Source organism: Adiantum capillus-veneris, chromosome 5, assembly GCF_014529385.1.
Source record: "Adiantum capillus-veneris isolate H3 chromosome 5, ASM1452938v2, whole genome shotgun sequence".
NCBI classification, from domain to species: Eukaryota; Viridiplantae; Streptophyta; class Polypodiopsida; order Polypodiales; family Pteridaceae; genus Adiantum; species Adiantum capillus-veneris.
Genome location: NC_140935.1, coordinates 95,103,738 through 95,116,551, shown reverse-complemented (window position 1 = coordinate 95,116,551; position 12,814 = coordinate 95,103,738).

Genomic DNA, 12,814 nt, shown 5'->3' with positions numbered 1-12,814 from the left:
ACACACTATGGGGCACCACTCGGCTTACACAATCCACCTGGCCGAGATAGGGAACACACCTATGGAGTGAGAGGAGAGAGACTACCCATTTACCCACTCCACACAGAGACACACACACACACCCAAAAAACTCAGCTCAAAAGAGGATAATTTCTGATGTTTAGATACAAATGATCTTGAGAAAACACCAATGGGGCAACTAGCTCACACAATATGGGTAAAATAAGCCAGATACAATCACAAACGGTGGAAGATCTCAAAGGGATCTTTGGTGGTTGCCAAGGGTGAAAAAGTCGGTACACTTTACTTGTGTACTGTTAGCACGCAACCTTCAGCTTGTGCAGCAACTACAGAAGTTGACAGTGCGGTGTGGCACTACCGACTTGGGCATATGAGTGCCAAAGGAATGCAAATCCTTCAAACAAAGAAGCTTCTACCAGGTTTGAAAGAAGTGGACTTAGAGTTCTGTGAAGATTGTTTTTATGGTAAACAAAAGAGGGTAAAATTTCAAAAATCAGGAAATGAAAGAAAAAATAAAAAACTTGAGTTGGTTCATTCTGATGTTTGGGGTCCTGCAAGTACACCATCACTTGGTGGCTCATTGTACTATGTAACATTTATAGACGATGCGACTAGAAAAACATGGGTTTATGTCATGAAGAATAAATCCGATGTATTTTCCATATTTCAAAGGTGGAAAGCCTTTGTGGAGAATGAAACAGGTACCAAGGTTAAATGCCTCAGATCCGACAATGGAGGCGAATATTGCAGCCAAGCTTTTGAAAGCTTTTGTGCTAGCAATGGCATTCGGAGGCAAAGGAAAACCCCAAGGACACCTCAAAAAAATGGGATTTCGGAAAGGATGAACAGGACAATCATGGAACGAGCACGAAGCATGCGGCTACATGTAGGCCTACCGCTTGAGCTTTGGGCAAAAGCTGTAAGTACATCTGTGTACTTAATCAATCGGTCACCCTCAACATGCACATAGATAGAAGCCTAAGATCAAAGTTAGATGCAAAGTCCAAAAAGTGTTTCTTCATTGGCTATGGAGAAGGAGACTTTGGGTATCGCCTATGGAATCCTGAAGATGGTAAAATCTTAAGGAGTAGGGATGTAATTTTTAACGAACAAAATATGTACAAAGATTACTTGGAAAGAAAACAAACAAAAGAAACAGGTGATGAGTACATGGAGCTTGAGGACGGTGAAGACTCAAGGATTGCAAACGGTGACAATGTGCAACAACGTCAACCAAATGAGGAGCCTCAACCTATTCCCCGAAGATCTACAAGAGCAAGTAGACCTCCAGAAAGGTTTGTTCCTTCCTTCAACCATCTCTTGATCTCAGATTCTGGAGAGCTAGAATCATATGAAGAAGCTATGCAACATGAATCCAAAGAAGAATGGGCGAAGAGCATGCAAGTGGAGATGGACTCACTACATCGCAACCAAACATGGGAGTTGGTTGAGTTGCCTAAAGGTAAGCGGACACTTCAAAGCAAATGGGTGTACAAGCTAAAGGAAGAAGAAGGTGGGAAGAAAAGGTACAAGTCTAGGCTTGTGGTAAAAGGTTTTTCTCATAAGAAAGGTATTGACTTCAATGAAATATTTTCTCCTGTTGTAAAAATGAACTCAATTAGGCTTGTCTTAAGCCTTGTGGCTTCTCATGATCTAAATCTCGAGCAAATGGATGTAAATACGGTATTCCCTCACGGTGACTTAGAGGAGGAAATCTACATGCTTGAACCAAAGGGGTATGAAGTAAAAGGTAAGGAGAAAATGGTTTGCAGATTAAAGAAGAGCTTGTATGGTTTAAAGCAAGCATCAAGACAATGGTACTTGAAGTTTTATCGATGGATGTTGGATCATGGATTCACAAGATGCAACTCGGATCACTACGTCTACACGGAGAATTTGGGAGATGGGAAATTCATCATCCTAATGTTGTATGTTGATGACATGTTGATTGCAAGTGCTAACATGCAGGACATCAAAGACCTAAAAGAGGAGCTGTCCAAATCTTTTTCAATGAAATATTTAGGTGCTGCAAAGAGGATACTTGGTATGAAAATATCAAGGGACAGGACGAAGAAGACAATAAAGCTATCTCAAGAAGATTACATCAAGAAGGTACTAGAAAGGTTTGCAATGCAAAGTGCAAAACCAGTTTCTACACCTTTGGGTCATTTTAAACTAACGAAGGATATGTGTCCAAAGACACAAGAGGAGATAGCCTATATGTCTAAAGTTCCATATGCTGCAGCGGTAGGTTCTCTAATGTATGCTATGGTCTGGACAAGGCCAGACATTGCACATGTAGTGGGAGTTGTGAGTAGGTTCATGGACAACCCAGGTAAAGAGCATTGGCAAGCTGTGAAGTGGATACTTAGGTATCTAAAAGGGACAACAACAAATGCTTTGTATTTTGGAGGAACGGATATTTTTCTAGAAGGGTATGCTGATGCAGATATGGCAGGTGACAAAGATACTCGAAGGAGCACTACTGGCTATGTGTTCACGATTGGAGGCACAGCAGTAAGTTGGGCTTCAAAGCTGCAGAAAGTGGTTTCACTTTCTACCACGGAAGCAGAGTATGTAGTGTGTGAAATCTATCTCTCTCCATTAAGTAATCTACTCAAAAATCTATTTAGCTACGTCTTATTTCCTAACAAACGAGAGAGCACCTAGGAAGCCTCCTTGCAAGACTTCCAAAAGAGGTCTCTCTCCGATTCGGGAAGAAGAAGAGGATCCATATGAAGGGCTCAAAACTTTACTCCGTGATGACACGTCTCCTTCTCAAAGGAGAATTCAAGAGCCCCCACAGAAGGAACAAGAAAGAAGTGAGTCTCTTGCCCTCGGCGGAGATGGCTCCACAAAGACGGCAAGCTAAACACTCTCCATCACCTCCAAAATGGAGAAGACCATTGCATGCTTCTCCACACCATAATTCAAAGAGGGATGACAAAAGGCAAGAGAACAAAAAGGCAAGAAAGAGGACACCCTCCTCTCCATCTTGTTTATCCTCTTTCTCTTATGAAAGTAATGGTGAAGACAAAGAAGATCAAGGCAAGAAAAAGTCAAGAAAGAGGTCACCCTCTTCCTCAAATTCTTCAACTTCTGAAGAAAGTGATGGTGCAACCTTTGAACCATCAAAAAGAAGAGGCCATAGGAAATCCTATGCCTCATGGAAGAGGACGTCCAAGCTCAAGAAGTTTAAAGAGGGAGGGAAGAGAATCTCTTTCCTTACCTACAATGGTACCTTTGGTGCTACGGACAAAGTCTTGGCCTTCATCCAATAGTTTGATGCGGCGTTTGGAGATGAGGGCTGCACGGAGTCCTCTAAGTTGTGCCATGTAGCTATGCACTTTCAAAAGTCCACCAGACAATGGTGGACTAGCCTATGGGCCAACGGTGAAGCTCCACGAACATGAAAAGCTTTAAGAGCTTCCATTATGAAGTAGTTTTTGGCCACCGATGCCAAAGACAAAGTACTCAACGAATGGAAAATCTGGAAGCTCTCTCCCTACAAATCCATTCACAAATATGTAGAAAAGTTTTGGGACTTACAACTCAAATACACTGTCTTCAAAAAGTTTGATTTTGGAGAGAAAAAGCAACAATTTTGTGCGGGCTTAACTGAAGATATGGTAGAGTATGTCAACTCCCTGGCGGAGTATGTCAACTCCCAAGGCCACGCACCATATTGGCGGTTATACACCATACTATGGTGGCTTGTCAAATCAATTTCCAAAAAGGGGGCTAAAAGAAATTTTTAGCCCACAAAAAACAAGGGTTCCAATGAGCCTAAGGGGAAGGACAATGTCCAAAAGTCTCCTAAGGGCAACTCCAATAAAGCTAAAGAGAAAGGATTTTACAAAGCCAAAAATAAACTCTCTCTTGAAGAGCTTGAGCGTTATTGCAAGGATAACCGTTGTTTCAAGTGCGGCAAGCAAGGGCATGTGTACATCGCTTATCCCCAAAAGAACACCCTCCATGAGCCTCCTAGAGCTACCTTGGTCGAAATCCGAGAGGAGGAAACTCACCACAAAGGATCTCCTCTATGCCATGCTTCGGGAAAGGTAAGAGAACATGATGCTTTTATTATCTTTGACCCTTGTTCTACTCACAATTTCATATCCACTGAGTTGGCCACCAAGCTAGGCATACAAGCTTATGAGATGGGAGATTTCCTACCCGCAAACGGTGCTTTCAAGGGGCAAGAAGCTTCAGTCACTCCCTTAATCAGGAAATTGAGGCTCCATGTCCAAAGCTATGTGGACAAAGAGGACTTCTTTGTCTCTCCTCTCAAGCATGAGGATGTAATCCTAGGGGCACCATGGTTTGGTTGCATGCTGCCAATGTTAAACTCCCTAAAAGGAGAATCTCCTTTAGGTTCAAGGAAAAAGATATGTACATAGATGCTAAGCAAATGGGTAACACCATACCCATTGTACATACACGAGCTTTGAATAATTCAATAAAGAGCTCTATTTCCGTGTACATGATTTTTGTTAAAGATTCTCAAAATGAACCTAATGTTTTAACAAAAGAAAATAAACACACTCACAAGTAATTAGAGCTATCCAATTTTCTCAAGGGGTTTGAAGATGTCTTTATTGACAACATCCCTTGTGAGCTACCTCCTAAACGAGGCGATGATGACCATGCAATTGAATTTTTTCCAGGAAGTTCACCGCCTAACAAACCTCCTTATAGAGTTTCTCAAGCTCAACAAGAGGAGATTATGCGGTAAGTGCATGAGTTAGTTGAGAAGGGCATGGTTAAGCCTAGCTCATCTCCATTTTGTTCTCCTGTGCTATTAGTGCAAAAGAAAGACAACACATATCATATGTGTGTCGACTATAGAGCACTAAATAGGATCACTATCAAGAATATTTTTCCCGTTCCATGGGTAGAAGACCTATTTGATAAGCTACAAGGGTCCACCTACTTCAGTAGGATTGACCTAAAAAGTGGCTATCATCAAATAAGGATAGTTGATCAAGACATTCTAAAGACCGCATTTTTCACTACGTTTGGTCTTTACGAATACATTGTCATGCCTTTTGGCTTGACCAATGTACCAGCCACATTAACCGCTTGATGAAGAAGCTATTGAGGCCTCACTTAACCTTTACTAGAGTGTTCTTCGATGATATCATCGTCTACTCTAATTCATTAGACGAACACAAGCAACACCTCTAGGTAATATTTCAAGTTTTAAGAGAGAATAAACTTTATGTTAATCAAAAGAAAAGTGAGTTTTTCTTACAAGAGATTCAGTATTTATGTTACATTATCTCTCAAGATGCATCCAAATGGATCCATCAAAGGTAGATGTAATAAAAGGATGGCCTAAACCAAGGAATCTTCATGAACTAAGAAGCTTTATAGGTATGTGTGCATACTATAGACGCTTCATAGAAAAGTTCTCACTAATAGCAGGACCATTACAGGACCTAACAAAGAAAAAAGTTAGGTACACATGGTCTTCCAAAGAGAAAAATTCTTTCAAAAATCTTATCTCTCAACCTGTGCTTACACTATCGGACTCTCAAAGCCATTCGAGGTCCAATGTGATGCTTGCGGTGATTGCCTTGGAGCTGTTTTTCTCCAAGAAGGGTACGCCATAGGCTATGAAAGTCAATGGCTCGACCCTGTTGAGCAAGCTCTAGGCATATATGAAAAGGAACTCCTCGCAGTTCTACATGCCTTAGACTCATGGAAGGACTATCTACTGGGGACTCCTTTCATTCTGCAAACGGATCGCCAAAGTCTTAAGTACTTCATGACACAGGCCAAGCTCTCTGACAAACAAATGAGACGGGAAAATTTCCTTTCACAATTTCATTTTCATATTGCTCACATTGCTGGCAAGCATAATCAAGTAGCCGATGCACTCTCAAGATGGCCAAGAGTGAATGCGGTTTCCATAACAACTCACAATGATCTATCTTCTATGATAGATGAGTATGCTATTGATCCCGATTTTAGAGATGTGATTTCAGCCCTTGTATTAGGGAAGAAAGAGGAACCATTTACTTTACACGATAGTTATCTTCTCTATGGCAATAGACTATGCGTTACTAGCCCACTACGTGAGAAAGTAATGTATGAATCTCATGCTCCTCCTTATGCAGGGCATAGAGGGATTCAGTCTACCCTAAAGGGGATTGAAGCATATTTCTATTGGCCTACCTGAAAGCAAACATACAAGAGTATGTTTCTAAATGTGTGGTATGCCAAAAGAAGAAGTTTGATAGAGGGAAGCAACCTGGATTTCTTCAACCTTTGCCAATCCCTAATTCACCATGGAAGAGCATATCCATGGATTTTATCTTTGGATTGCCTAAGTCTATCCATGGGAATACGGGAATATGGATGATAGTAGACAGGTTTAGTAAACAAGCTCATTTTACACCTGTCAAAAAGACTATCAAAGCCCATCAAATGGCAACCCTCTTCATTTCACAAATCCAACTACCATGGCTTACCAATGTCCATAGTGTCAAATAGAGATCCTAGAATTTAGGAACAAGGCTAAACTTCTCTTCGGCCTATCACCCGCAAACGGATGGCCAAAGTGAAATAGCTAACCTAACAATTCTCGATCTACTAAAAGCCTATGTAATGGAAGTAGATCAAAGATCCCAATGGGAGAAGTACTTACCCTTAGTGAAGTATGCCTACAATAACACTGTACATACTTCCACGGGAAAAGCACCTTTTGAGGTAATTGAGGGAAGGTCAAAAAGTCCCCTGCTACTTAAGGTACACAGGAAGATCTTCACTCTGCAGATGAGTATAGCCGAGATCTACAAGAATCTTTCCAAAAGATTAAGGATGCTATCTCTATCTCACAACAAAGGCAAAAGGCCTGGGGGATTCACTCTATATAAAAATGGGACGCCACCTGCGAGACGAGAGCGGACAACTTTGATAAAACCCCTATATACGACTTATATTAGGGAATATGATCCCCCTTACTACGCTTATACGACAATCAATGAAGAAAACTAGCATACCCCTATCTTACATATAAAATTTAGGTCTCAAATGATCTAACTGAATAAATGTAGTCAAAGAGTGTGTAGCATAGTGACTGGCAACTTACTAAGGAACCACTTCTGTGAATAACTAGATGTACTCTCAATGTGTCTTAGTTTGACTTCCAAATTATGTGGCCAATCAACATGCACTCTAGATACTTGTCCAATTCTGACCCATCCAAAGATGGTATAAATCAACACTTGACCTGCTCCAAATCAGCCCTTATCTATGACTAGCTTGATAAAAAATTGAATGGTGACTTGATAAAAACTTCCCCAAAATTCATCCAAGTTCTAGTGCACATCGGTGACCAATAATCAACCCGGGTCAGTCCCCCCCCCCCCATAGGTCTGATACCCCCCTCCCTTATTTTTAAGCTTGGGAGATAAATTATTGGGGGCCTGCCCCTAACTTATACGCTTATGTAACTTGTAAAGAAACCCCCCTCCCTTGCACTTACGTGGTGCAGTAAGTTTTCCATGGTGAATCCCCCGGGGCAAAAGGCTGCTGACAAGCACAGAAGATCCCAAGTCTTTAAAGAAAATGATTGGCTCTTACTCAAATTTCCCAAGGCTCGATTAAGACACACGACGGGCAAGAATCCTACGGGACACCAAAAGTACTATGCTAAGTTAGCAAAAAGGTACTATGGTCCCTTCCAGATTCTTAGGCCAATCAATAAAATGGCCTATCAACTCAAGTGCCCAGCCATTGGCTCATACACAATGATTTTCATGTGAGCCTATTAAAGTCTTACAAAGGAGAGCCACCTCAAGAACCTACTATTGAAGACCCACCAGAGATCAAGGACCAAGAAGAGGTGCTGCAGCCTGAGTCTATTCTCCGACATGAAGACAAGGTACTAAGAGGCGGTAAGACTATCCGATGATATCTTATTAAGTTTAAGAATTATCCTTTTGAAGATGCTAGATGGATGCAAGGCATACGATTAAAGGATAACCTAAACCTTGTCAATGCTTACAATGCTTCCCAAGAGTAAGCAAATGTACAAATGTTAAAAATCAACAAAGTTTTTGTCTTATACGACTCATTTTTCTTTATTATGCAAAAATGTGAAGTAGTATGCATGCTTAGATCAAGTTTGTGGAGACGACATCTCCCAAACACCAAGTAGAGCTTGTCACTCTACTATGGAAGATTGATAGGACTAATGTGTTGCGGCAGCTTAGGCTCTCAAGCGCCAAATGGACTAGTCATCCATTCTGAAACGATGTCGTAGGGTAGCATAGGGATCCTCTACCCGCTAGGAAAAATGACTAATGAGTATGCTTTATCTTCTCTACCGCATATTCGAGGACGACTATGATTTCAAGAGAGAGGTAATGTCATAATAACTAATATCTAGTTCTCCTAAATGATTTTCTCATATTAAACTGATCATTTAATATGGGGAAGTGTCAGGAGAGAAAAAGCTAGAATATTGGTTAAGCTGGCAGACTGGCCATAGTAAGGATCCAAAGGAGGAAAAATAGGAATCCAAATGGGGGGTCATCTGCAAAAGAGCTATGTGCAACAATGGGCTCCAAAGACCTTAGGGTTCAGCCCATCAAGACTTCCAAAATGCTCAGGTTCCAAAATTCAAAGGTTGTGTCCAATGGTCAAAGGCTTAGGAAAATTGGATACTTTTTGTGTGTCCCAGAAAGTCTTCACAAACTCCTACATAGGAGGGGGCGAGCCCAAGAAGTAGGGGATGAGAGAGAAACACACACACACACATACACACTCACAAGCTTCCTTTGTATACACGGGGAAAGAGGAACACATGTCAGCTCCCTAGGCCAGATGCCCACAAGGTGTACTCAAATCCTATTGGATGGACATGGAGGTGGACCAATGAGAATTAGGCTAGAGTAAATCTAGTTTAATCAATTTGAAAGGACTTAATAAAAGAACCAATAGGAATTAAGCTCTCTAGAAGACTATTGGACAGTCTCCCAAGGGGTCAAATGAGCATTCAACAGCCCAATGGCTTGCCTGATTCCTATTGGCCAGGAGACAAAGGGGTCCAATGAGAGTTTAATTGCATTTATTAATTACCTAAATCTCTCACAAAAGGGGAAAGGGAGACACATGTCAGAAGGCTATCACTTATGCTCCTGAAATTCTGTTGGCTAAGCCTGGGGAGGTCCAATGAGGTGCTAGCAAGAGCAAATAGCAAGAGGGGTCGACCAAGAGAGAGAGAGAGAGAGGGGGGGAGTTATCCACACACACTCACACAAGCTCATGTGTAGAGTAAGAAGACTCTCTCTCTCTCTCTCTTCTCAAGCTTTAATAGAAATATTATCACCTACTCCAAGCTTGTGAGAAGGGAGGCCTACACCAACAACTCTTGGCTTTGTGATGCAAATCCAACCAAGAGCCAAGATTCAATGCATGCTCATCTCCTCTACCATGCTAATTACTAAGATAAGCTATGCTAATATATAATATGAGTGATTATGTGAGCACATGTACATCTTTCTCGTAAGACTACTCCTTCTTCCTTTCAATCTACTCTCATACCCCGCTAGCTCTCACCATCTTTGAAGGTGTGTGAGTGATCTTGGGTCTGAGACCGTGAGGGAATTGATGTTGTGTTTGATAAGGGTTTTTCTTAGTGCTTGAAGTTTCCATCTTCATTGCACTAGCTAGTATTGAAGGAACACAAAGAATTGTATTGTAAAATGTCTCTCTTGATGGGAGATCAAACCATAATACAAAGCCTTTTGGAGGGGGTACCGGCTCCATGCAAATCCAGTCCTCAACTGTTATGCTTTTTGTTGATGTCTCCACCCAAGAACTTTGGTTATTCTCATTAGGAATCTAATCTAATGAAATGCTCCGTATGTTCATGCTATTTTCCGCTACACACAAGTTACTAGGCCATTAAATGTTACATGCATGAAGAGGAGACAACAGATGCCGTGGATTCTCAAGTGTCAATAGAGTGTGAAGATCATCATGCAATAGTGGAGATCAAGCCAACCATGGAAATGTCAGAGGCTCTACTTGAAGCAAATACAAAGTTGGAAGATCCTCAAGTATTTGAGCCATTGGTAAGTGGTTTCTATTTGATCCAGGAGTAGTTTGAATCACGCTTGGGAGAGATTATGGCTTTCCTTTTGACCCTGGGGGATTGTACATTTGATGGATTTCTCTCTTTGTATCTCTATATTTACCTATGTACATACTACATATCACTTTTATTATGCAAATTTATCATACCTAAATAATGATGTGGTTGAGCATAGCATAAATGCTCGACTAGGGGGTTGGGCAATGATTGTGTAGCCAAACACTGTCGAGTAAGGGAGAAGTTTGAAGCAGGTACATGGAAGATAGCAGGTGGGTGGTACAGTACTTGGGTGGTTTCTTGATATAAGGTACGGCTGGCACTACCAAGAAGTGTATGTCAAATGTGGGTTTTAGCAAATGAAAGGTGGTTTTCAAGCTCAATTGGTTGGAATACCTAGAAGTGTCAAAGGTTTTTGCTAGCTAGTTTGATGATAACTAACATTACAAACCTGCCAATCCCTTTTTTTTTCTTTGGCCGCTTCATGGAAAATTGTGGCAATTTTACACATTATACTACAAAGCCAACCCTATTGTTTTGTGCATGGCCTGGTGCACTTTTTGCAAACCACATATGGACAAAAAATTAGTTGGAAGTTGCAAATTTTTTTTGGTCCATGCATTGCCCCTACCGACTCGAGCTTTATAAATCTGCACACTATGTACATTCTTTGGAGCATTTATTTGTACATATGTTCAAATAACTAATCCTTGGTAAAGAGTTGGATTTTTGGTGCAATTGTGGACCATTGGATACAACTTGCAAATTAGTGCCACCATCACTGCCTGTTTTTGAGGTGCTCGACTGAGTGAAAAGGAGCCGCTTGCTGTCGAGGCTCCGTTTGAAGTGTATGCTCATTGAGCAAGGCCCTTTAGTGCTTGCCTTATTGCAAGTCAGATTGTGGATTTTTAGAGCACTTATTAAGTCCACTTATGATATTTAAATAAGAATTCTCTTTGCCATCAACTACTGAGCTAGGCCATCAACCTCCTACTTGCCTCCCCCCCCCCCCCTTTGGTCAACTCATTGCCTTACATCTCAAGGATGTCGATTGTAGATATAATAAGCACCATTTTTCCTAGATTTTATCTTTAGTGCAATTTATCTTCCTATCTTCAATGTTTTTTTTTTTTTGGCTTGTATCCCCTCTAGTAGGTGTTGTTCCCCAAGGATGGTAGACCCCTCTTCCCCCTCTTTAGTGCTTAGAGTTTTGTTCCAGCCCGGTGGTAAAAATGAAATCTAAAACCCTATCCATGGAAGAGGACATCATTACGTTTTTGCAAAGGCTTGCATCAAAAAAAATTTGGCAACTAATGGAGCAACTTTGATGGATGAAGGGGAAGGGACGTCTTTGTGACCTTCTAACAACGGCATGATGAAGAATGAGGCTTCCACAAGGCGTCTAGCCCAGTCGATCAATAAGACTGCCTTGGAGGACAAGGTCCTCTTGGTGAAAGAAAAAGGAAATGAGCTAGCCCAAAATACTCAAGAATTCAACTTCAAGGTGAAGACCCTCTAGAAAAGTGTGACAAATTGATATGAATGTAAACAAGGGATCCACGGTCTTTGAAGCCGGGAAGAAGGCCTCGATCAGACCTGCGTAAAATCCCTCGAATTCGGGCTCAGTTGGAGCGCAAGGGGAAGCTGCACAAGTGCCGACACTGCGACGCCCTCAAAATCGGGTCGAGTCGCGAGCTTGTTCCTCCTTCGTCATCGCGCAGTGACCCGCCCTCTGTTGCAGACAGAGAATTCGTCAAAAAAAAAATTTCTCTCTTCACTTGAGTTACCCTAAGACTCAGTGAAGAGCCTGTGGGAAGGGGTCCGAAAGGGGCTAGGAGCCTATTAAAGGGAGGTTGGGCGGATGGACCAGGCATGGCAGTCCCTTGGCCGAGTCCGTGACCCCTTGGTTTGGCCCTTGGCCTGACATACTATGATTATTTCCTCATGGGGACAGTCTCTTAACCAGTGGTCCCCACCACACTTATAGCAAGGTCCTTTTGGTTTTTGAGGTTCTCCCTGGGCTCCTCGTTGCTAATAAGCAGACCTTGGTCCTGCTAACACTCCATGTGCAATGAACATCAACGTTCTCTCAATTAAGCTATATCCACTTTCACCTGCAGCCTGTGTGGCAGTTGGTGGTCCAACATGTCCATTCAAGCTCCATGGTCCTGGTGCTCTCATCTTTTTGGGTGGATAATATACTTGGTTTTCCACATAACCATTTGGCTCTTCATAATATGCATTCGCAGGCACTAATGCTTGATCCTCTGGTTCCTCTATGGTAGGCATATATGTTACACCCACTCATCTCGCTCCTGGCAAGGGTGGTTGTTGCCCCAAGACTGGTTGTGGCCGTTCAACCCCTACAAGTCCTGGCAAGTTCCCTGTTGTATACCTAGGAATTGGTGATACTTGATGAGGTGCTACTTGGATTGGAGGGACATATTGTCTCTCTCTCACATATCCCTTGTCAAAGTAACACTCCTCCGTTGCATGATTGGTCCATTTTTTTCTCAATGGCACACCATTTCTCTTGCTTAGCCTATGGATTTGCAAATGGGCTTATTATTTTGAGCACTTTTGCAATGAGCTATTGATGACTCCCAACTAATTCACTCTTTTGTACAGACTTCACAAACCTAGTTCCACTATGTTGTGATGACGAATCATCATCTAAGTCCTTGTAGT